Source organism: Chlorocebus sabaeus, chromosome 4 (genome assembly GCF_047675955.1).
Source record: "Chlorocebus sabaeus isolate Y175 chromosome 4, mChlSab1.0.hap1, whole genome shotgun sequence".
Lineage (NCBI taxonomy): Eukaryota > Metazoa > Chordata > Mammalia > Primates > Cercopithecidae > Chlorocebus > Chlorocebus sabaeus.
In genome coordinates, this window is record NC_132907.1 from 62,935,651 (window position 1) to 62,957,239 (window position 21,589).

Sequence of the window (21,589 nt, forward strand, 5' to 3'; positions counted from 1 at the left end):
GGAGCAGCAGCTCTGGACCCATCCTAATGGAAGAAGGAATTGATGAAGCCAGAACCACCACCTACAGTCAGGGGTGTGTTCTGAAACATTCTCTTCTGCCCCCACAAGCAGCACTCCCACTCCACACCTGCCAACCTGTACCTATCTGGCAGCCACCCAGAAGTCACAACCCACAAAAGCTGGCCCAGTAGAGATGCCAGGCCCCTAAAGCCCTCCAGTGTGGGAGACCCCCCTGGAGAAGAGGCCCTGAAGGTCCAGGGGGTCTCTCTGCAAGGACAGATCAGGGCATCACTTACTGCAGCCACTCAGCAACCACTTCCAGTAGTTTCACTGCGATTTGTCAAGGCAAACATATCCACCTACCCTACCTTTGGTGGAGGCAAGAGGTTGGGCCAGCCAGCTGCAGGGGACGGACTCAGACTCAGCTCCATCCCCCAACACTGCCCAACCGCCAGTCCCAGGGCAGGTCTGGAGCTCTGGAATGCCCTCGTGCCTGCCATTCCAGTCTCTGCGACCAGCCCATGCCAGACCTCGTCCTCCTCCCACTCCAGTGTCCCTTATCAAGGTCTCTGCGTAGATTTGGGCTGCCGAGGACAGCTTCTGGCAAATTCCTGCCAGGGGTCCTGGACCCTCCTGCTGCTCAATTCAGCCTTGCGCTTTCATGGATTTTCCAAATAGCGGGGACCACAGGCAGCTCAAAGACTTAAAACACAAACGCAAACCCGAGGGAGGGAGAGAGGAAGACAGGGAGGGGGAAACCAGGTTTTAGAAGAAACTCGACTTCAGAGGGAGGGGAGGATTTCCCTATCATTATGTTCCCCATCTCCCTGGCAGACGCCAATAACCGGCCCTAAGATGCCCTTGCTCTTTGCGCGCCCTCTGCACTCCCTCGCCCCGCGTCTAACGTCTCATTTGGGCAGAGAGGGGGCGAGAGATGAAACACGCCCGAGGTAGGATGGTCCCCAGACATTACCTGAAGCCGGAGTACCTGAGTACCTCCGCTCCTGCCGGAGGAGGGGACCAGAAGACGGCCCAGGGATGTGGACCCGGGATGCGCGCCCGTGCAGGAGCTCCCGGCCCTGTCCTGGGTACCCCCGGCAGTGAGTCTCCGGGTGTCCCGCTGTCTCGGTCCCGCTCTGTCCAGCCCCCTCCCCTGCGCTGCGCCCTCCCCGTCCCCGGCCGGATGCTAGAGGAGTTTGCGCCGCCCAACGTGGGACCCCGGTTCGGCGTCCTCACTCCCCGCCCTGCCAGGGCTGGGATTCCCGCACCCAGATTTGTCGCTAAACTTTCCTGGGCACACACGGTCTCGGGGGTGCCGAGCCTCCCCGATCCCCTGCCCACCCGGAGCCGCGCGTCCCGGCTGCAGCGGGACGGTCGCTTCACCTGCTCGGGGCTCGGCCGAGGCTCCCGCGGCTTCCTCGCACGTCCAGACCCAGGCGCCGCCCGGCGGGTCCCCGCGCAGCTGCCGCCACCGCGGCCACCACCGGTGCCGCCGCCGCGCCTGCCCCGAGCTGCAAAGCCGCGGTTCGCCGGCAGCCGCGGGAGGCGCAATCCCGGTGCCTTGGGCTCGGCCTGCGGCTCCTCCGCTGCCTGCAGCCGCCGCCCCGCCGCGTCCCGCTGCCCGGGGCCGGCACGCACCGGCGCTGGAGTCCACTGCTCGCCGCGCTGCGCAAGGGATCCGCCGAGCCTCCGGGATGGGCGGGGATTCCCTCCCTCTGGTTGATTCGAGGGGCGGGAACTCCCTTACCGGAGTGACAGGGACGGGGGGCGGGGATTCCCCTGCAGGAATAACAAGGTGGGCGGGGATTTCCCCGAGCGAGCCCCGCCGCGGGCAAGGAGTCCCTCTGGGTGAGCCAGGAGTCCTGGTGCGCCGGTTTCAGAAACCTGGGGATCTTGGGAGGAAGGCATCCAGGGAGATGGCTGCTCCGAATCTCCATACAGGCGGGGCTTAGGGCGCCATCTAGGTGGAACAGAGCGAGCTAGGGGATGTGAAGTTGCCTCTGCATAGCACTTTACAAAGCAAAAAGAAAAATGTCAATTGCCTTATCAAAGAATGGGGCGGAGGGGCCAGAGGAGATGGGAGAAGAGCTAACCACTCACCCCAAGCTACCCTTAGCCTCTGGTACTTGGGATACCAAAGGTAATTTAGCACCGGTATGAGGATTTCGGGGAGAGGGGACCTCTTGGCACCTCAGAGCTGCTTAATCGCCCAGTTAAGCCCCTGGGGGAAATCCCATGGCCCTGGGGTGGTGGTTTTGGTCCCATGAGTACTAGCCACGAGCTCCTGCTGAGTGGACCGTGAGAGCTAATGCCAGCCGCCCTTGGCTCCCGTCCAGGTCACTCGAGGAACGGAGCCTCAGGCTTTTGGGATCCTTCATTCCGGTGGATTTTCAGGAAGGCCTTCAAATATTTTTGGTTCTTTTTTTGTCATCCTTGTCATTCTGCCTACCACAGGGAGAGGATGATAAGAACATAATAGGAAGACTGCACAGCTCTGCAAGTTAAGCTCTCTTAAGAGGAAAAAGCTGGTCTTTTTCAAGTGCTGGCAGATAAGAGTAAAAACATACGAAAAATTACAAAACCGGGATAATGAATAGTTGAATAATGCTTTTGACATTTTCTGCAGAACAGTAATTGGAAATCTTTGCTTTCGGGGGGATGGGGATGGGACAGGGCAGGCCCCAGCTGCAGTTCTGCCCAACAAGGCAATAACTCCGAAAAGCACGCAGACATAAATCACCTGCACAGACCGGACAGAGCTGTCCCGCAACACCAGAGACCCGAGTGGTCCCAAGGCATTTGGAGATGGTAATGTCCTCAGGGGTTGGGGTGGAGAAGTTCTTGATTTCAGCTGTTTTTCAGCTTTTATAATTACCAGGCCACTGAGATCAATGCTTGCACAAATCCAAGCATCGTATATGACAAGCTGGGCACTCTCAGGCACTCAGAGCTTCTCTTCCTATGTGTAAATAGAGAAAACACCTATCCTGCAGGATTGCCAGAACTAGCAGTAACACAGTTGTTCAGCACAGTACTTAGGAGGTGCTCAATGAAATGGTAACCATTGTCAATGAAAGGTATCATTGGGACACCACAAAAAATCCTTCCAGAAGGATCAAAGAGGGCTGGTGCTTTCTGTTTGTTTCACAATCCCAGGCCCATCTTCCACCACTCTGTCCCTTGTTTTCTCAGCCTCGGTACCCAGCACATAGCTTGGGCCTACCTCCCTCAGCACCCATTAAAAGTTTGCTGAATCAATGAATATGCAAATAAATTTATCACTCAAACTGCAGTCACTGCTATTTCTTATCCACTGCCATCCCCAATTCTTTCATTCCAGCCATGTACTCCTAATCTGTAAATTCTGTTTCCTCTGCCAGAGTGACATTCTCACTCTCTTGTGTCTGCTGAAATCCCAAGGAGGTAAATGTCATCTCTACTGGAAAGGCTTCTCTGATCATCAGAACAAACATCAGGTTTCCTCTGCCTTGTTAATTGCTGCAATGGTAGCACTTTATGCAAATTGCTAATCTAACCCTTGTCAGGTGTATTAAGTTGTAGGAATTACGGTGTTTTGTCTCACATATTTCTAGCTTGTGAGTTCCTGGAGGTAAGAGAACTTAAAGCTTATTGTTTGTGTTCCCAAAGCCTAGGGTGGCATGGTATCTGGCCCAATAACCACTCCATAAATATTTGCTGAATGAAAATGAATTGTTAGGTATATATGTGTATGTTATATGTGGCATATATTATGTATAAATACAATATATGCAGATGTATTTTATAATCTGTCTCCTGCAGACATGGCCCTGCTGACCTGCTTTAAATACTTCGTTTCAATCACTTTTCAGCTGATATTTTCCAGATATTTTTGGCAAGTTCTCGTCTGCTAATAATAGTTCAACTCACAAGAGGTCAATCAAATGCATGGAAATTTTGTTTTGCCCTTGCAATCTTGTCAATTTGGAAAGCTGACAACTGAGGGCATTTATTTTCCAATGTTTGAAGATCAAAATGTAAATTCTTTCTGCCCCCTTGTTAAATATTTAGTCACAGATTAGTACTTCTATCAAAGTTGCCATTTTAATTTAGTGCTCATAATATATGTGATGTGGAGGAGGAGGCTGTATATAGAAAATCTAAGACTTCAGAGCAAAGGAGGATTCAAATGATGAACAAAGAAAAAAACGTGTGATCCCAAGCTGTGTCAGTGACAGAATGTAGTGTGGTTTAGGTGAGTCCAAGTCGATTCTCATGGATTGCAGTGCCATATGGTTTACCTCTGAGCTTTCTCCCACTATGAAGAAAAATCTACAGACCAGGCAGCTGAAACTAGAACTGGAGGTTTCCTTACCAACTCTTGAGAAGACTGCTTTCCATCTTTCCGCCTCAGCTGCTCTTCCAAGTAAATTTCAAGGGAGGAGAAGTAAACTTAGTCAACAACTGGCTCAATTCCCTTTCTCCTCACAGCCTCTGTGGGTTCATTTTATCTCCAAAACAGATTCTAGCTTCCTGTTTACCTAGCTAATTACCCTTTTTTCTTTCTTCCGCAAATTCCTGGCCCCTAACTCTTCCATTCATGACCTCACACTGGAATGAGCCATCCCCTGGCCAAGAAAGGGGCTTAAAAAGAAGAAATGCGGCCAAGCGCAGTGGCTCAGACCTGTAATCCCAGCACTTTCAGAGGCCAAGAGGGGCGGATCACCTGAGGTCAGGAGTTTGAGACCAGCCTGGCCAACATAGTGAAACCCAGCTTCCACTAAAAATGAAAAAATTAGCCAGGCATGACAGCGGGTGCCTGTAATCCCAGCTACTGGGGAGGCTGAGGTAGGAGAATCGCTTGAGCCTGGGAGGCATAGTTTGCAGTGAGCCAAGATCACGCCATTGTACTCCTGTCTGGGAGTCAGACTCCATCTCAAAAAAAAAAAAAAAAAAAAGAAAGAACAAATGAGTAACGATGATAGTAAAACATTAATTCAGTGGATCCCAGTCTGGACTACACTTAAGGATTCCCAAAAGATTTGAAAATTTAAAAAACTCCAGGCTCACCCCCTGAGACTGCTATATACTTGGTCTTTGGAGCACCCCTAGATGCCCCTTAGCCAGAACCTCCAGCGATTGCAATTTGGGTGGCCCGCAGAGGATACTTGGAGAAACAGTGAAGTGGAGTGACATTACAGCTACGAGGGTGCCCAAGGTCACATTCCAGTATTTGGTCATAGTACTGTACAGATAGGCTTTATTTTAAACATTGATAAAAATGTTGTAATATTCATCCCATCTCAGATGAAATATTTTATTTAGCCAAAACACAAAAAGGACCTGCATTTGATGCATACTGGGTTTTTTTCTTTTTCTTTCTTTGAGATGGAGTTTCGCTCTTATTGCCCAGGCTGGAGTTCAATGGCTCGATCTTGGCTCACTGTAACCTCCGCCTCCCAGGTTCAAGTGATTCTCCTGCCTTAGCCTCCTGAGTACCTGGGATTACAGGTGCCTGCCACCACACCCGGCTAATTTTTGTATTTTTAGTAGAGACAGGGTTTCACCATGTTGGCCAGGCTGGTCTCAAACTCCTGACCTCAGGTGATCTGACTGCCTCAGCCTCTCCCAAAGTGCTGGGATTACAGGCGTGAGCCACTGCACCCAGCCCATACTGTTTTAAAATATATCTTTAGGGGAAAGGTTTAGGCACTTTTTAATCCATGTACATTGAAAATGAGTTTCACTGTATCCATGAGCATGACGGTGGATTTTATGCAAATATGTTTTATTGTTTCCAGTGTGGTCTAATAATACTGCACATGAAGAATTTGTAATCTGCTCCTGGGCTCCTCCTTACAAGCCAACCCATTATTTTATATCTTTTTCTCTCAGCCTTCCATTTATACTATGGAAGCATTGGTTGCCAGGGTAATTTTTTTAATACAATTTTTGGCAGAAAAAAACTGAATTACAAGCTAGTAACTACAGACCAGGCATGACTTTCACAATTTATATAGACGATTCAGTCATTGTGCAATAGGGTAGAGTGTAGTGTTTATCCAAGTAGATTCTCTTGGACTGTGGTGGGATTTGATTTACCTCTGAGTTTACTTGCTGAACACACATTAAGACACCAGCAAAACAGGCCTGGTGTGGTGGCTCACACCAGTAATCCCAGCACTTTGGGAGGCCAAGGTGAGTGGATCACCTGAGGTCAGGAGTTCAAGACCAGCCTGGCCAACATGGCGAAACCTCATCTCTGCTAAAAATATAAAAACTAGCTGGGTGTGGTGGCAGGTGCCTGTAATCCTAGCTACTCGGGAGACTGAGGTAGGAGAATTGCTTGAACCTGGGAGGCGGAGGTTGCAGTGAGCCAAGATCACACCACTGCCCTCCAGCCTGGGAGACAGAGCAAGACTCCACCTGGAAAAAAAAAAAAGACGCTAGCAAAACAAGCCTATTTAAAAAAAAAAAAGATAGAGAGCGGTTCAGTTTCGATTAGCATAACCAGTACTCTGCTATCAGTATATCTAAAGAGAAGCTGTTTTAGTTACACATACACCTAGGTTTTGTTTTATACTTGGCCTTTGTCTTTATTTTGGTTTACACAAGAGACAGGACATGGCACTGAGTCTTCTTGGGGTTTACAGCTTCTGTCACTCAGGCACAGTAGTGTCCCTCCAAAGTTGGGAAGCTTGGGTTCTTCCCCATTCCCTGTTCCCACATTGTTAGAATTCAGTCAAATCACCGTGTATCTAAATTTGTAGACCACAGGATTTAGGTAAGCTATTTGCCCAACACATTCTCATCCCTGATTCCTATCTCCCCTGCTGATCATTCTTGTTCTATTCTGATTACTTACTTATGAAAAGGGATTATTTTAAGTCAATCATATGCTATTTTTACTCCTTCATCAGATACTTCTACTTCCAGATATTTTCACTGAATAATCTCAAAAACTGTAATGATAAAAATAAATTACATTTCTTATCTATCTATTGCATTTTCTTTGGGATTTTTTTGTTGGTTTGTTTGTTTTTTGAGACAGGTTCTTACTCTGTCACCCAGCTTGGAGTGCAATGGCATGATCATGGCTCACTGCAGCCTCAACCTCCCAGGCTCAAGTGATCCTCCCACCTCAGCCTCCCAAGTAGTTGAGACTACAGGTGCATTCCACCACCCTTGGCTAATTTTTTATTATTTGTAGAGAAGGGATCTCACTATGTTGCCAAGGCTGGTCTTGAACTCTTGGACTCAAGCAGTCCTCCTGCCTTGGCTTCCCAAAGTGCTGGGACTACAGACATGAGCCACCACACCCTGCCCTTTTTAAATTATACTTCTTCATTCCTCTTTGTATCTTTTTGCCTATCTTAGCACCTACCTTTACTGGTAGAGCTAACATGAACATGGAACTAAATGTCAGCTAAATGATATCCAGCCCAAAAAGCAACAGAGCCCCAGTACTGTGTTCCATGAGCAATCACAATAACACGTAAAATTCGAGTAACATTGGGCACTTTTCTGTAAAATGGGATAATAATACCTACCTCTAAAAGTCTGTTAGGATCTTGGGTCCACAGCAAGATCATAGATGGGAAAGTACTTTGGAAAAATTTAACGGTCTCTTCAAATGAGAGAATGTGAAAGCAACAGCTCTTGGAATAACAATTTGTTTGTCATAAAATGTACATGAATAAGATGGTTAACATTTCATCTCAATGTGCAGCAAGAATTACCAAGTGTGATTGATGAGGCCATTGATAAATCATCATTCACAAGTTATTTGCATGATGTATGAATTAGTGAGCCAAACAAGAAATGCATTTTGCATCTCTGCTGTACTCAAGAGCACCGGTCAGTGAAATCCACAGAAAGTACAACCTTGGGGAAAATGCTAGAGCAGACTTGAAAAAGCCAGATTTGGTGAAAATAGTCTTTGTCCATTTGAAGATATATAAAACGTTTATTATTATTTTGATTTTAGCAAATGCTGACAACTACCTCCTCTGCAATTGCCCATTGGAATGGCTTCCCAACTGAGCTATTTCTTGAAAAAAAGCCCAGACAATAGCGCTCTTGGTTAGCCTTTATTTAAGTCACAGGGTCACTCTCATTTCTAGTTAATAGAATGCCACAAAAAATGTTTCAATGCCCGTTTTCTCTATTTGTTGATTTTTTGTGTGAATCTAGGGAGAAGTGAATCATCTTTTCTGCTTTACTGTGTACTTATCAACCAGGAAAACAGCCCAAACTGCTTTTAAATAACTTGCTATTGTAATTTACCTAATCAGACCACCTGGAAATAAAGAAAGAAGAAACCAAAGAATGAAGGCCACTCCGAAGATGACAAAATCCCAGAATTCTCAAGCCCAAAGGAGACATCGTAGGAATCACTTTGCCCAGGTTGGTTCTGTGGCTTGCCTAGGAAGCACTCTTAATGGGGACGCAGCACGTATTTTAGAAAGGTGGCGAAGAAAGACCCTGTGGGATCAGGTGGCCTTTCTTTCTGCCCATCATTTTCTGCCCATCGTTTTGGCCATGCTAATTCTATCTCTTGCATAATATCCAATGCCTGGTTTTCACAGTCGAGATGCCATGTCTCAGGACAGTGGGTTCTGAAGATGGAGACTGACTTCAAGGACTAACGTCATTCCTGTTCCCTGTCATTGAAGGGTGCACATATATCTCTGCTTTATGCCCTGGACGAGGAAATATTCTCCAATAAAGGTAGCAGACTTATAAATTAATTCCTTATGATAAATTCCAAATGCTCCTCAAAGAATGATGTTTTTCTTATTAAAGTCTTTTGAGACATGTACCATCAGTCAGGATGTCATGGGGCTTATCAATATTGTATCTTTGCATGAATCTGCAAGATAGTGCTTTTAGAGATCAAAAGAGTCCACAGAAAATGCAGTAATGTGGAATGGCATATAGCAAAGTTTGAGAATTATTGTAGACACGTAATTTTTTTTTTCCTAACAAGGGCTCACAATCTACTAAAAAAAAAAAAGATACTTTTTTTCTATTGTTAATTGACAAACCTTTATGTAAAATCAAAGTGAATAGTCGCATAGATACCACTTCATATTACAGTTCTTTGCTGGGGCAGAATTAGGGCAAGGCAAGAGAGATGCTAGGGCACAAAATTTAAAGAGACACCCACTTTCAGGGTCAGCCCTGAGAGTGGGTGCACAACACTGAGAATGAGTGCCTTCTTACATTTTTTATTTTATTTTATTTTATTTTATTTATTTATTTATTTATTTATTTATTTATTTATTTATTTATTTTGAGACGGAGTCTTGCTCTTTTGCCCAGGCTGGAGTGTAGTGGCGTGATCTCGGCTCACTGCAAGCTCCACCTGCCGAGTTCATGTCATTCTCCTGCCTCAGCCTCCCAAGTAGCTGGGACTACAGGCGCCCGCCACCTCACCCAGCTAATTTTCTGTATTTTTAGTAGAGACGGGGTTTCACCATGTTAGCCAGGATGGTCTCGATCTCCTGACCTTGTGATCTGCCCTTCTCGCCCTCCCAAAGTGCTGGGATTACAGGCATGAGCCACCACGCCCGGTCCTTCTTACATTTTAAAAAAATTGATATAGTTGTACATACTTGGGGGTTACACGTCATATTTTTATGCCTGTATGCAATGTGTAATGATCAAATCAGGGTAAATGGGACATTGATCACTGCAAACATTTCTCTTTTCTTTGTGTTGAGAACAATAGAATTATTGTAACTATTTTGAAATACACAATAAATTATTGTTAACTATAATTTCTCTACCCTGCTGTCAAATACTAGAACTTATTCCTTCCATCTCGCTGTCCTACAAATTCTCCCTAGCTTCCTCTCTTGCATCACCCTATTCCTGGCCCTGGTTCTCTGACAGAGCACTTAGAATGCAGAAGACATCCTCAAAGGTCTGGGTGCTCATCAGCAGAGGGGAGTGTAGCAATAGTAACTAACAGCACAGAGATCAGCCTGGGCTTTGCCAATGACTGTGGGCTTGACCTTGGGCAGGCTGGATCCAGACACAGAACCCCATGATGCCATGCTGCGGCTGCCTGCCCTGCCCACCTCCCTCCTTCCCTCGCGAATGACCACACACAGGCCACCGAGCAACACGCAGCTGTCAACACTGCACAGATGATTTGCAGAGGCAGGTCTGGCAGCACTGTACACATGCTTTCTAATTTCTACACCTCAACGCAGTGCTGGTAGGCGGAGTGCTCAGCAGCCTCCGAGAGACGTTGAAAATGTTTTCATTGGTCCATGCCTGCTGTACGCCTTGCTTCTGCACCGTCTGCCTTGTTTTCATCCCCATAATGCTCTGTCTCGACCTTGATGCAGTTTCCTCTCCCTCACTGCCTCCCAAACCCCTGCACCAACTAGCACTCCCTCTCTGTAATTAACACGTATCCCATTTCCTCTTCCTTCTCATCTCTAGATCTTCGTCCTCCAATGAAGACATGGCCTCGCCTGCAGCTCTCTCTAGGTAGTCTGTTTACTTGATCACAATACACTTTACCTTATAACTCAAGGTCAGGAGTGGTGTGAGGGATTCCCATGCCCATATATTCCGTGGCCTGTCACTTCCATCACTTTCTTATCTAAATTCTCTTGTGCCTTGGTTGCATCTACTTGAAGAACTGCAATCCAGGATGAAACCTGCCCTCCCTGGGCTGGCACCTTGAAGTTAAAGCACTGGTGGAAGAAAATACGTAGCTGGGTAAATGGCAAATTCCTGGTTGCCCATCTCAACTGGCTCTCAACAATGTCCAGGAACCATTTCTCTAATCAACCCATTCCCCCGTGTATGAAATAAGTATTCCAAACCTTCTGCATAGTGTAAAATTTCTGACTTCTCTTGTATTACCTTTTTCTTACCCTCTTCTTAACTGAAGATGACCTTATTTTAAAATGCCCAGATAAAAGTTATCAGATAGGAGCCCCTTAACTTCCTACCTCCAGGTTAGTAGGTCTTCCCTGAATAAGCACCCACCTCCCTTGTTGTTTGTTTGTTTGGTTGGTTTTGGTTTTTTTGTTTGTTTGTTTTTGAGATGGAGTCTCACTCTGTGACCTAGGCTGGCGTGCAACAACCCAATCTTGGCTCACTGCAACCTCCGCCTCCCGGGCTCAAGCGACCACCTCCCTATTCCTTCCTGGAGGCGGCATCTCTCCACTTAGATATTCCACAGATGCTTCAAACTACTGAAGTACAAACTCAATTCATGCTCTTTCCTCCCCAAAACCTATCCCTTATTGTTAGCCATTCCAATAAAGAGGGCCCTAATACTCCGAGCTGTCCAAACCAAAAAAGCCTCAGTGTCCTTCACGTCTCATATCCAAAAAAGAGCATCCTATCAGTTCTTTCTCAATCACTTGCTGGTTAAACCTCTCTGGTCCAAGCTACCTTTATCTTTTATTTACAGCAGAGGTTCCTCTGCTGTAAATTAAAGTTTTTTCTTTAATTTTTGTTTCAAAACAAAGCTTTTTTTTTTTCCAGCAAATAAGTTTTTTTTTTTTTTTCTTTTCTAGATGGAGTCTCGGTTTGCCACCCACGCTGGAGTACAGTGGCGCTATCTTGACTTACTGCAGCCTCCGCCTCCTAGGTTCCAGCAATTCTTCCGCCTCAGTCTCCCAGATAGCTGGGATTACAGGCGTGCACCTCCACGCCCAGCTAATTTTTGTATTTTTAGTAGAGATGGGGTTTCACCATGTTGGCCAGGCTGGTCTCGAACTCTTGACCTCAGGTGACCTGCCTGCCTTGGCCTCCCAAAGTGCTAGGATTACAGGAGTGAGCCACCGCGCCGGGCCAGCAAACAAGTTTTACTGGAACACAGCTGTGCTCATTCATTTATGGACTGTCTATGGCTGCATGCACTCTAAGAGCAGAGTTGAGTAGTTCTAACAGAGTCCATGAGGCCCATAAAGCTGAAAATATTTACTAGCTTTTCCTTTACAGGAAAAATTGCAAGAACTTCCTGAATGCATCCTGCACCAAACCTTGTACTCTGTTCTCACACATCTTTTTAAAATGTCTTATCACCATCCTTGGAAGCTCATCAGAGCACAAACATCATGCTTGGGATAAAATGCAGTGTCCCTAGCCCAGCCTGCACGGCTCTCCATGATTAGCCCTGTCTACCTCTCCACCCTCACCTTGTATGTATGCTCCTTGCTGGCCAAGTCCAACAATGCTGGAGTGCTGTCTGCCTCTCCATTCCTCCAATGCACTATGCTCTTCCACACCACAGAGCTGGGAATACTTTGTTTCTTTTGCCTTGGAGGCTCTTTTTTCTTTCTTAACTTGTCCCTCATCCAATTCCTACTTAGTCTTTAGGACTCTGCTTAAACCTTATTTCCTCCAGGAAGTCTTCTCCCAAATTAGGTTAGTTGCCCTGTTTCAGAGCATTACGTACTTTATATATATATATATATATATATATATATATATATATATATATATATATTTATTTATTTATTTTGAGATGTAGTTTCACTCTTGTTGCCCAGGCTGGAGTGCAATGGCACAATCTCAGCTCACTGCAACCTCTGCCTCCTGGGTTCAAGAAATTCTCCTGCCTCAACCTCCCGAGCAGCCAGGATTACAGGTGCACACCACCACGCCTGGTTACTGTTGTATTTTTAGTAGAGATGGGGTTTCTCCATGTTGGTCAGGCTGGTCTTGAACTCCTGACCTCAGGTGATCTGCCTGCCTCGGCCTCCCAAAGTGCTGGGATTACAGGTGTGAGCCACCGTGCCCGGCCCATTTGTTTATTTATTTTATTGGCAGGGTCTTACGCTGGAGTGCAGTGGCACAGTCATAGCTCACTGCAGCCCTGAACTCCTAGGCTCAAGGGATTCCCCTGACTCATTATCCCAAGTAGCTAGAACTACAGGCATACACCACCACACCCAGTTAATTTCTTTAAAAATTTTTTTTTGTAGAGACTGGGTCTCACTAGGTCATCCAGGCTGATCTTGAGCTCTTGGGCTCAAGCAATCCTCACCTTGGCCTCCCAAAGTACTGGGATTACAGGTGTGAGCCACTGCCTCGGGCGTGCACTTTCATTACTTATTTATTTAGAGGTAGGGGTCTTGCTCTGTTGTCTGGGCTGGAGTGCAGTGGCATGATCATGGCTCACTGTAACCTTGACCAGCTGGGCTCAAGCGATCCTCCCACCTCAGCCTCCCAAGATGCTGGGACTACAGGCACATGCGACCACGCCCGGCTAATTTTTGTATTTTTTGTAGAGACAAGGTTTTCACCATTGTTGCCCAGGCTGGTCATGAACTCCTGGGCTCAAGTGATCCACCCACCTTGGCCTCCCAAAGCGCTGGGATTACAGGCGAGAGTCACCATCCCTGGCTTGCACTTTTGTTTTAAAGCTCTTGTCTCAAATGCTCTTAATTTTTTGAAATGACTTAATACTTGCTTCTGTGGTTAGACCGAAGACTTCATGATAGAAAAATCTTTGTTTATCTGATTCAGAAAAGTAATCTTCAGTGCCTGACACACAGCCTGGCACATGACAGATACTCAGAAAATATTTATTGAATAAATGGATGACTGGCAATAACATAGGGTTGTGGTGAGGATAATGGGAGGAAATATACACATTCAATTTAGTTAATTGCTTAGTCCTGGCAAAAGCAGAGAACATTTATATTTTTAATGATGATGATGATCATGAGGCCCCGACTTTGAATTACTTCTGGATTTCTTGATTTGGCAAAAAACTGAGGACCAATAATGCGTTTTATTCTTGTAACACGGAGTGTGAGTTGTTCTTCAATTGATTTCTTCTCTTTGGCCATCTATAACCGGCATAACTGGCTTTTCAAAGTGTGAGACCTTGAAAAAAAAGTGTCCAAGCCCAGAAGCCTGAAATCATAATAACATGTGGCTCTTCTGGGGAATGGTTTCTGCTTGGCCTCTATTCTCTACCCTGCTCTATGCCCTAGAAGGCTGACCTCCTGTTATGTTCCTTTGACTTCTGCCTTCTGGTTGGGTTTGAGCAATGTGTACCACTGGCCAGAGATTGGAGGAAGAAGGAGAGCAAGGAGAAAATATTAATCTTCCCCCACTCCTCCCCTCCCCTGTGCTGCAGGTTGACAGTGACTGCCCCACTACCTAAGGTCATAGCTCCTACCAGGAGGCTCCTTAACCCGCCACCCTCACGGGCCCTCTCTCTGCAGGTACTCCCTCCTCTTGCTTGTGCTAGCCTGTGGTAGTTACAGCTCCCTGCCCTCGCTAGATGTGGCAAGCTTCATTATCGCTTTGGTTTCTCTCAACTTGTCCACACCTTTGCCAATTAAACTCTCCTCAATTATCCCTGCTTGAGTGTGCATTCTGTTCTCAGATAGAACCCTGACTCATACAATTCCATCACCTAAGTAAATATAATGAAAATATGTCAAGAGGTTCTTGCTGCTTCTGTAGATCTCTCTGGTAGTCTGAGTATGTCTGCAAGCTTGGTTAATGTCACATGAGGTTAGGTGCCATTATTCCCATTTCTCAGTAGACCAAAGGAGCCTGGAAGCAATCTGAGGCATGTACCCACACTTCCAGAGGCTGGCAGTGGCAAAGTCAGAGCTGCTTCTCCTCTCTGAACCCTACCCACGGAGCTCAGAGCTACATCATGGCTACTTCCCTCTGAGGGACCACCCACCAAAAGCTGGAGAGCTGGGACCCCAGATAAATCATCCTTGATGATAAACCCCTCTGCAATGAGTCTAATCCAGGTGAACTCCGAAGCTCGGGAGTGTGCCGCTGGCTCCGTGCCCCAATTTAGAGCAGGTCTGGGAAGCATTCCCAGATGGCTCCTGGATGTCATTGCTTTTTCTGGCTGCGTTCCTGGGGGAAGTGGGAAAACACACATAGGTCTCCTAGCTGCAAACCCAAGCAAAGAGCACATTGTCATATCTTTAGCAAATGATAACACACAAAACACAGACAGCCAAAGAACTAGAGAGAGACATATCCACCCAGCTGAATTGATTCACTCTTTAGAGCCAAGAGACAGCCAGTATAGAAGGTCCTCTATCCTCCTAACAAATCATTTCTCTGTCTTAAAAGCAACTGTCCAAGGCTTCAAGCACATCACAGACAACCCATCTCTCTATTGTGTATCTCAATTTCCCTCTCTGAAAAAATGGAGTTCTACCCATCGGCAAAAAGGTGAGCAGTCACCCACTGAGGTGAGCAAAAATCTCCGCAAGCCTCAATTTAAGAACCTCAAATGCAAAACTAATGTTGTTTTATCTCCTTTATTAAGCAGGAGGTAGGTCCCATATAGAGGCAGTACGAATTGTAATTAAGGGCATGGACTCTAAAGCCAGACTGCCTGTGTTTGAATTCTAAGTCTGCTAGCAACTAGCTGTGTGATTTTGGAAAAGTAATGTAACCTCTCTGTGCCTCTGTTTTCTTATCTGTAAAGTAGGAATAATGATCATGTCTACCTCATAGGGTTGATATGAAGATTAAATGACTTATTATAAGGAAAGCACTTTGAACATGCCTAGTATATGGTAAAGACTGTGTAAGTCATTCAGTAACATAGTGATTTTAGTAATTATTCATGTATCTTTAGATAGACTTATCTGGAATGTTGATCCAGTTTTTAACATTTTTTGGCTGTAGCCCAAATAACTTCTGGGATGAAATAACAGATCCGCTGTGCTAGCACTGCCAATTGTTAGATCAAGGGAATTTGGCTTGTGTCTTAGCTGTCATCAGGAAAAGAATATAAGTGGATGCTGATAATTGGAAAAGCACATTCTGGTCCATGGCCTCAGCCTGGCAGCTAATCAGTTATGCCCAAAGAATAAGGTGAAGCACCAGGTGGCCTTACCTGCAGGCCTGATGCAGAATGAAGAGAGGCCTTTTAAGCAGACATCCATCACTGCTGACTGAAGGCCTAGTGTGATTCCCCATCCATCGTACACAAAGGTCTTTTCACTTAGGCATCTGTCCCACGAGCAAATGCATCTTTCCACTCCTAACAGGCTGAATTACTGTGTGCTCTTCCCTCTGTCCTCTTCTTCAATTTCCCATTTCAGATCAATGACCTGCCCAGCTTTCTATAAGCAAGTTTTGGTTTTTTTTTCCACTGGCTTTCTTTCTTTCCTTCTTCCATTCTGTTTCTTTTTCTTTTTCTTTTCTTTTCTTTTTTTTTTTTTTTTTTGAGATAGAGTCTCACTCTGTTGTCCAGGCTGGAGTGCAGTGGTGCCATCTTGGCTTACTGCAACCTCTGCCTCCCGGGTTCAAGTGATTCTCCTGTCTCAGCCTCAGCTGGGATTACAGGTGTGGGCCACCACGCCCAGCTAATTTTTGTATTTTCAGTAGAGATGGGGTTTTGCCATGATGGCCAGACTGGTCTCGAACTCCTGGCCTCAGGTGTTCTGCAAACCTCGGCCTCCCAAAGTGCTGGGATTATAGGCATGAGCCACTCTGCCCAGCCACTCACTGGCTTTCAAGTACAACACAAGGCCTCCAGGTCTGAGGAGGAGCTCAGTGTCTTCAGCAATCCTCCTCTTAGGGTAGTCCTGATCATCTGGTATTCTTAATGAAAACACTTTGGTTCCCCAGAGAACAGTCAAGAGTCCTTAAGAGTGGCTGTCCTTTCATATCTTAGTACTAATTGCTGATTTTTATTGAGCATTTATTATGAGGCACTATGTCAAATACTTTATATAAAATTCACATTTAATTCTCACGGTAGTCCTATGAAATAGGCACAAGAGTTCACTAAGTCCTTAAAACAGTGCTGTCCTATAGAAACATAATGTGAGCCACAAATCTGGGCTACAGATGTAATTCTGAGTGTTCTAGTAGCCACATTATAAACAGTAAAAAGAAACAAGGAAAGCTAATTTAATTTTTTTAGGGACAGGGTCTAGCTCCATTGCCCAGGCTAGAGTGCAGTGGCATGATCATTAATTTTAGTAATATATTTTGCTTAACCAAATACATCTTAAAAACTGGCACTTCAATATGCACTCAATTTAAAATTATTAATAAGCTATTTTATATTCACTTTTTGTACTAAGTCTTCAAAATCCAAATTTCAATGAACATATGTAGAAGGCTCGGCACAGTGGCTCAGTCCTTTAATCCCAGCAGCCCTCTTGCCTTGGGAGGCCAAGACAGGAGGATTGTTTGAGCCCAGTTCAACACTAGCCTGAACAACATAGCCTGTCTCTACAAAAAAAAATCAAAAATTAGCCAGGGTGGTGACACGCACCTATAGTCTTAGGTACTTGGGAGGCTAAGGTGAGATTGCTTGAGCCCAGGAGTTTGAGACTGCAGTAAGCTATGATTATGCCACTGCACTCCAGCCCAAGTGACAGAGTAACACCTGTCTCTAAACAAAACACACAACAACAACAAAACAAATGTAGAAGGAATGAGGGAAATGGATAGAAAACCACCATTTGTCAAAGAGCATGGTAATAATTGGTGCATCCAAGGTCCACTCGTGCATCACATGGCATATTCTGGCATGTTCTGGCATGTTCTATTTCCCTCATTACTTTTACATTTATTAATTAGAGAATGAAAATTTAAGGAAAAATAGGATACTTGCCTACTTTATACTCTCAAAGTATCTTTCTCAAGATATTCATTAATTACAAAGAGAAAAACAGTAACTTTACAGTGGAGAAACCCAGCAGACAGTTAACCTCATCAGTGGTAAAAATGTAGCAGCACCACATGCCTCCAGACAGGATGCACAGAGAAGGACACAACATCCCTTCTGTAGTCTTACAAAAAATCTGTCACCTCAATCTAGTCATGGGAACATTTCAGAAATACCCACATGGAGAGACCTTGTACAAAATAACCGGCCCGTAGTCTTCCAAAATGCCAAAGTCAAGAAGGATAAGGAAAGCCTGGGGAGCTGTCACAGATTGAGAGAGACAAGGAGACACAACAACTCAACACAACGTGGGATCCTGGATTGGATCTTGAAACAGAGAAAACACGTTAGTGTCACAATGGGTGTGATTCGAATAAGGCCTGTGGCTCAGATAAAAATTATGTACCAGCAGCCAGGCACAATGTCTCATGCCTACATCCTAGCACGTTGGGGGGCTAAGGCAGGAGGATTGCTTGAGTCCAGGAGTTCGAGACCAGCCTGTGCAATATAGTGAGAATTCATCTCTACAAAAAATTAGCCAGGCATGGTGACGTGCGGCAGACATGAGGGGATTGCTTGTGCCTGGGAGGTGGTAAGCCGAGACTGTGCCACTGCACTTCAGCCTGGGCAATGGAGTGTGACCCTGTTTCAAAAAAAAAAAAATTATGTGCCAGTGTTGATGTCCTGGGCTTGATCATTATTCTCTGGTTATGAAAATGGTTACCATTTGGGGCATCTGGGAAAGGAGTATACAGGAACTCTACTGTTTTTGCAGGTTTCAGTAAGTCTAAAACTATTTCAAAATAAAAAGGAGAAAAACAAAACAATGCAATGCAAATAAAATGCAAATTGATTACAAAATACCTTTGCAATTACTTCAAAAGATGTGGAAGTCTAGGAAGTTGATAAAAACATTGAGGTATTGCTAGAAATGCATGAAAGAAACCATTAACAAACTAGGTAAAACAGTTCACTTTTAGAGAAGAGAAGTCAACAAGGATGGTAACAGGGTGTGGGTTTCCAAAAAAACAATGATTTAAATGTCGAAAAATTATGAGAGATCCTTGGAAAAATGAATGATGCTCTCTAATGTTTGCCAAGAACTTTCTGCTAGAAAATCATAGACAAAGCGAAGGCTGTTGTATCATGCCATCGTATAATTTTAGTTTAAAAATTATGCCAAAAAATCCACATGAGATTTATTTTTATTCACTCTAAGAATGAGCACATAGTTGCAATTATAATCTATGTTCTACTGGATGAGATGAAATGTTATTTTTATAATTTATAGCTTCATTTTTCATTAAAAGAAAAAAGCCTCACTTGAAATTTTAATCCATCTTAAATGGCTTGACTTTAATTGCTCTATTCCAGCCTCAGAAACCTGACCCTCGAGTCCACACTCTTAACCACTGCACTATTTCTGTCCCAAAGAAGAGGACTTCCCTTTGTTTCCATTACCTCTAAGTCACCCGAAACAAGTTACATGCCCTTTGTGAGGCCAAGGCACCCTGGAATGTCGTTGTTGTTGTTGTTGTTGTTGTTGTTGTTGAAACAGTTTCACTCTTGTTGCCCAGGCTGGAGTGCAGTGGCACATCTCGGATCACTGCAACCTGTGCCTCCCGGGTTCAAGTGATTCTCCTGCCTCAGCCTCCCAAGTATCTGGGATTACAGGTGCGCGCCACCACACCTGGCTACTTTTTGTATTTTTAGTAGGGACGGGCTTTCACCATGTTGGTCAGGCTACTCTCGAACTCCTAACTTCAGGTGATCCACCTGCCTCGGCCTCCCAAAGTACTGAGATTACAGGCGTGAGCCACGGTGCCCGGCCAACTATCTTCTTTTCTATCACACTCCACAAATAAATGGGCAACTCTATAAATAAATGGAAGACAAGGCAGAGGACAGAAGTGAATGTGCACATGAGTGTCATCGGCCGTGTGTGTGTGGCACCTGTGAAATATCCACCCTTTGTCTGGCTCTCCAAGACCCATCAAGCTTACAGTTGACATTCAGTTTCATATAAACTGACTGAATCCTAGCTCAGAAACCAATAACATCATTTAAAAATGCTTCAAGTGTTCAAAATGATGATTTGTGATGTTTTAAAGTGAGACATGGGCCGGGCGCGGTGGCTCAAGCCTGTAATCCCAGCACTTTGGGAGGCCGAGACGGGCAGATCACAAGGTCAGGAGATCGAGACCATCCTGCCTAACCCGGTGAAACCCCGTCTCTACTAAAAAATACAAAAAACTAGCCGGGTGAGGTGGCGGGCGCCTGTAGTCCCAGCTACTTGGGAGGCTGAGGCAGGAGAATGGCATAAACCCGGGAGGCGGAGCTTGCAGTGAGCTGAGATCCAGTCACTGCACTCCAGCCTGGGTGACAGAGCGAGACTCCGTCTCAAAAAAAAAAAAAAAAAAAAAAAAAAAGTGAGACATGAAGAGGCTAGAAAGACTGAAGAAAGGAAACATTCATCATCAAAAAGGAGCTCCTCATATGTGAAACTATCAGTAGCAAATGATATGGACAGAGACTAGTACGTTACAGTGAGGGGTGGGAGGACACAGGTGTGGAATGGTGGAAGAAACCTGGAGGAACCAGATGGGAGAACATTCTCAAATGTGTCCCTGTCGAGGAGTTCGAGACCAGCCTGGACAACACAGGGAGACTTTGTCTCTAGAAAAAATAATATCAGTCAGGCTTAGTGGTGCACACCTGTGGTCCCACCTACTCAGGAGACTGAGGTGGGAGGACTGCTTGAGCCCAGAGGGTGGAGGCAGGCTGTAGTGAGCTGTGATGATGCCACTATCCTCAAGCCTGGGTGACAAAGCAAGACCTTATCTCAAAAAACACAAATGTGTTTGGGAAGTATCTGGTAAGTAGATAAAAGTTTTAAAGTATTGCTGGAAATGCAGAGAAAAAACATTGACAAACTAGGTAAAACAGCTCACTTTCAGAGAAGAAAAATCAACAAGGATGGTTACGGAATGTGGGTTTCAAAAAACAATGATTTGAATGTCAAAAAATTATAAGAGATACTTGGAAAAATGAATGATGCTGTCTAATGTTTGCCAAGAACTTTCTGTTAGAAAATCATACACAAAGTGAAGGCTGTGGCGTTTCTTGTGAAGGACAAGCATTGCTTTAGACACACACACAATTGAAACATAGGTGATATCAATTATTATTATTATTGTTATTTTGAGACAGAATTTTGCTCTGTTGCCCAGGCTGGAGTGCAGTGGCACGATCTCAGCTCACTGCAACCTTTGCCTGCCAGGTTCAAGCAGTTCTCTGCCTCAGCCTCCCGAGTAGTTGGGATTGCAGGCACCCACCGCCATACCTAGCTAATTTTTGTATTTTTAGTAGAGACAGGTTTCACCATCTTGGCCAGGCTGGTCTTGAACTCCTGACCTCATGATCCACCCGCCTCAGCTTCCCATAGTGCTGGGATTACAGGCGTGAGCCACCATGCCCAGCCCTGTGATGTGAATTATTAAAGTGCACTATGAAAAGTTACCAGTCTAGCCCTGATCCTGATCACAGGTGAGGTGGGGAGGTTACTTTGGAGACAGAGAGAGAGATGAAACAGGGCATGACCATTTTCTTCACATGCACATCCTGGCACATGGAAGCTGGGTGGTAAAAGAATTCATTCAGATTCATCTTTATCCCACAATGGCCCTCTAAACAATAGAAAACTGGCAATCTTCTAGTAACCTGTGGTATTGACAGTTTGAGAGATGTCATACAAGGGCCAACCCAATGTCAGGAACCTGGGCAGCAGGGAGTGACTCCCTGCATATTATAAAGTCAAAAACTGCCTGTGGATCCCAGGCAGGCTAAAATCCTGGCAGGCCACTGTCCTCCTAACCACATTGCCACTGCCACCATTACCAAGGAAAATGAGACACAGAGAGACAGGGTCGGGGAGACCTTTCTGGCCCCCACGGTTCT

The 21,589-nt window shown here is 45.3% G+C and overlaps 1 protein-coding gene across 2 annotated transcripts in view; it reads right to left on the reverse strand.

The window, feature by feature from the left end:
- The window catches only part of PDZD2 (PDZ domain containing 2), a 472,427-nt gene extending 470,767 nt beyond the window's left edge, over positions 1-1,660 (reverse strand). For both annotated transcript variants that reach the window (XM_037990734.2, XM_007961284.3), the window contains exon 1: positions 1,384-1,660. The gene's annotated coding sequence lies outside the window, so the exon portion shown is untranslated. The remainder of the gene's footprint in view (positions 1-1,383) is intronic.
- Positions 1,661-21,589: the final 19,929 nt, after the last annotated feature.